Source organism: Ailuropoda melanoleuca, chromosome X (genome assembly GCF_002007445.2).
Source record: "Ailuropoda melanoleuca isolate Jingjing chromosome X, ASM200744v2, whole genome shotgun sequence".
In the NCBI taxonomy this organism is placed as follows: Eukaryota; Metazoa; Chordata; class Mammalia; order Carnivora; family Ursidae; genus Ailuropoda; species Ailuropoda melanoleuca.
The window spans coordinates 56,457,812-56,462,107 of NC_048238.1; positions in this window are offsets into that span (position 1 = coordinate 56,457,812).

The window sequence follows — 4,296 nt, forward strand, 5'->3', positions numbered from 1 at the left end:
GACACTTTTCCAATGAAGACATACAAATGGCTAACAGACACATGAAAAAATGTTCAAAATCATTAGCCATCAGGGAAATTCAAATCAAAACCACACTGAGATACCACCTTACGCCAGTTAGAATGGCAAAGATAGACAAGGCAAGAAACAACAATTGTTGGAGAGGATGTGGAGAAAGGGGATCCCTCCTACATTGTTGGTGGGAATGCAAGTTGGTACAGCCACTCTGGAAAACAGTGTGGAGGTCCCTTAAAAAGTTAAAAATTGAACTACCCTATGACCCAGCCATTGCACTACTGGGTGTTTACCCCAAAGATACAGACGTAGTAAAGAGAAGGGCCATATGCACCCCAATGTTCATAGCTGCATTGTCCACAATAGCCAAATCATGGAAGGAGCCGAGATGCCCTTCAACAGATGACTGGATTAAGAAGCTGTGGTCCATATATACAATGGAATATTACTCAGCTATCAGAAAGAACGAATTCTCAACATTTGCTGCAACATGGACGGCACTGGAGGAGATAATGCTAAGTGAAATAAGTCAAGCAGAGAAAGACAATTATCATATGATTTCTCTCATCTATGGAACATAAGAACTGGGAGGATCGGTAGGGGAAGAAAGGGATAAAGAAAAGGGGGGTAATCAGAGGGGGGAATGAAACATGAGAGACTATGGACTGCGAGAGGCAAACTGAGGACTTCAGAGGGGGAGGGGGTGGGGGAAGGGGATAGCCTGGTGATGGGTAGTAGGGAGGGCACGTATTGCATGGTGCACTGGGTGTAATACGCAAATAATGAATCATGGAATACTAATCAAAAGCTAAGGATGTACTGTATGGTGACTAACATAACATAATAAAAAATATTATTAAAAAAAAAAAGAATGAAATCTTGCCATTTGCAATGACGTGGTTGGAACTAGAGTGTATTTTGCTAAGCGAAATAAGTCAGTCAGAGAAAGAAAAATACCATATGATTTCACTCATTTGTAGAAATTAAGAAATAAAACATGAATATAGGGGAAAGGGAAGGAAAATTCAGATGAAAACAGAGAGAGAAACAAACCGTAAGAGACTCTTAAATATAGGGAACAAACTGTGGGTTGCTGGAGGGGAGTTGGGGGGATGGGGTAAATGGGTGATGGGCAATAAGAGGAGCACTTGTAATGAACATGGGTGTTATCTGCAACTGTTGAATCACTAAATTCTCTCCTGAAACTAATACTACACTGTATGTTAACAAACTTGAATTTAAATAAAATCTTGAAAGAAAAATATAGGAAACTGTTTAATAAAATATTCTACATTCAGTTAAATAGAAAACAGTTTTTTATTACATTTTATTTTATTTTCATCATGATAAGTGTACTCTTTAATCCCCATCACCTATTTAACCCATCCCCCCACCCATCTTGTTTTCTAGAGTTAAAAGTGTCTGTTTCTTGGTTTGTCTCTCTCGTTCTCTCTTTTTTTTTCCTTTGCTCATTTATTTTGTTCCTTAAATTCCACATATGAGTTAAATCATATATTTGTCTTTCTCCGACTGACTTATCTCACTTAGCATTATACTGTAGCTCTTCCCAGGTTGCCACAAATGGCAACATTTAATTCTTTTTTATGGCTGAATAGTATTTTATATATATATATATATATATATATATATATCTCACCTCCTTTATCAATTCATCTATTGATGGACACTTGGGCTGCTTCCATAGTTCGGCTATTGTAAATACTCCTGCAAAAAATTAGGGGTGCAAGTGTTCCTTTGAATTAGTGTTTTTGTATTTTGGGGTAAATACCCAGTAATTCAATTACTGAATCATAGAGTAGTTCTATTTTTAATTTTTTGAGGAATCCCCATACTGTTTTCCACAATGGCTGTAGCAGTTTGCATTCCCACCAATAGTGCAAGAGGGTTCCTTTTTTTCCCACATCCTAGCCAACATCTGTTGTTTCTTGTGTTGTTGATTTTAGCCATTATTTTTTTTATAATAATATTTTTATTATATTATGCTATTCACCATACAGTACATCCCTGATTTTTGATGTAAAGTTCCATGATTCATTAGTTGCCTATAACACCCAGTGCACCATGCAATACATGCCCTCCTTACTACTCATCAGCAGCCTATCCCATTCCCCCACCCCCCTCCCCTCTGAAGCCTTCAGTTTGTTCTGACAAGTGTGAGATGATATCTCATTGTAGTTTTGATTTGTATTTCCCTGATGATCAGTGATGTTGAATATCTTTTCATGTGTCTGTTGGCCATCTGTGTATCTTCATTGGAAAAATGCCTATTCATGTTTACTGCCCATCTTTTATTTGGATTATTTAGTTCTGTGGCAGTAAGTTTTATAAGTTGCTATGACTGATGTCACAGAAATTACTACCTGTGCTCTCTTCAAAGACTTGTATGGTTTCAGGGCTCACATTTAGGTCTTCAATTCATTTTGAATTTATTCTTTGTATGGTGAAAAAAGTGGTCCAGTTTCACTCTTTTGCATGTTGCTGTCCAGTTTTCCCAATAACATTTGTTGAAGAGACTGTCTACATTCCTTCTCTGTCAAAGATTAACTGAGCATTTACTTGTGGCTTCATTTCTGGGTTTTCTATTCTGTTCCACTAATCTATGTGTCTATGTTTATGCCAGTACCATACTGTTTGGTTTTGGGTTGTTTTTTTTTTTTTACTACAGCTTTGTATTATAACTTGAAGTCCAGAATTCTGATGCTTCCAAATTTGCTTTTCTTTTACTTTTTTTAAGACTTATTTATTTATTTTAGAGAAAGAAAACACACACACCCAAGTGGGGGAAGGGTCAGAGATAGGGGGAGAGAGGGAATCTCAAGCAGACTCCACACTGAGCACAGAGCCTGAAGTGGAGCTCAATCTCATGACCCTGAGATCACGACCTGAGCCAAAATCAAGAGTTGGACATTCAACCAACAGAGCCACCCAGGGGCCCCTGCTTTTTTTTTTTCAAGATTGCTTTGGTCCCTCAGGGTCTTTCATGGTTCCATACAAATTTTAGGATTGCTTGTTTTAGTTCTGTGAAAAATGCTGTTGGTGTTTTGATAGGGATTGCATTAAATGTGTAGATTGCTTTGGGTAGTATAGACATTTTAACAATATTTGTCCTTCCAATCCATGAGCATGGAATGTTTTTCCATTTCTTTGTGTCATCTTCAATTTCTTTCATCAGCGATTTTATAGTTTTCTTTTTTTTATAGTTTCACAGGTCTTTTGCCTTTTAGTTTTGTTGATTATTTCCTTCACTGTGCAGAAACTTTTCATTTTGATGAAGTCCCAATTGTTTATTTTTGGTTTTGTTTCCCTTGCCTCAGGAGACATATCTAGAATGAAGTTGCTCTGGCTGATGTCAAAGAAGTTACTGTTTGTGTTCTCTTCTAAGATTTTAATGGTTTCCTATCTCACATTTAGGTCTTCCATCCATTTCAATTTATTTTTGTGTGTGGTGGAAGAAAGTGGTCCCATTTCATTCTTTTGCATGTAGCTGTCCAGTTTTTCCAAGACCATTTGTTGTAGACTGTCTTTTTCCCATTGGAAATTCTTTCCTGCTTTGTGGAAGGGTAATTGACCATATAGTTGTGAGTTCATTTCTGGGTTTTCTATTCTGTTCCAATGATCTATGTGTTTCTTTTTGTGCCAGTATGACACTGTCTTTATCACTAGAGCTTTATAATATAACTTGAAGTCTGGAATTGTGATGTCTCCAGTTTTGTTTTTCTTTTTCAAGATCACTTTGGCTATTTGGGGTCTATCATGGTTCCATACAAATTTTAGAATTGTTTGCTCTAGTTCTGTGGGAAATGCTGTTGGTATTTTGATAGGGATTGCATTGAATGTGTAGATTGCTTTGGGTAGTATAGACATTTTAGCAATATTTTTTTCTTCCAATCCTCGAGCATGGAATAGTTATGCATTTCTTTGTGTCATCTTCAATTTCTTTCATCATCTTTTATAGTTTTCAGAGTACAGGTCTTTTACCTCTTTGGTTAGGTTTATTCCTAGGTGTCTTATCATTTTTGGTGCAATGATAAATGGAATTGATTCCTTAATGGAAGACCATGTTAATTAGCAAGATTGTGGTAATCATTTCACAATGTATACATATATCAAAATATCACATTGTGCACCTTAAATGTATACAATTTTTGTTTAGCAATCATACCTCAATAAAGCTAGGGATGTGGGGAAATAGAGACAGGGGAAGAGTTTCTCAAGTGACACTGAAGAATAAACAAAGAACCAGTATGAGAACCAAGAGAG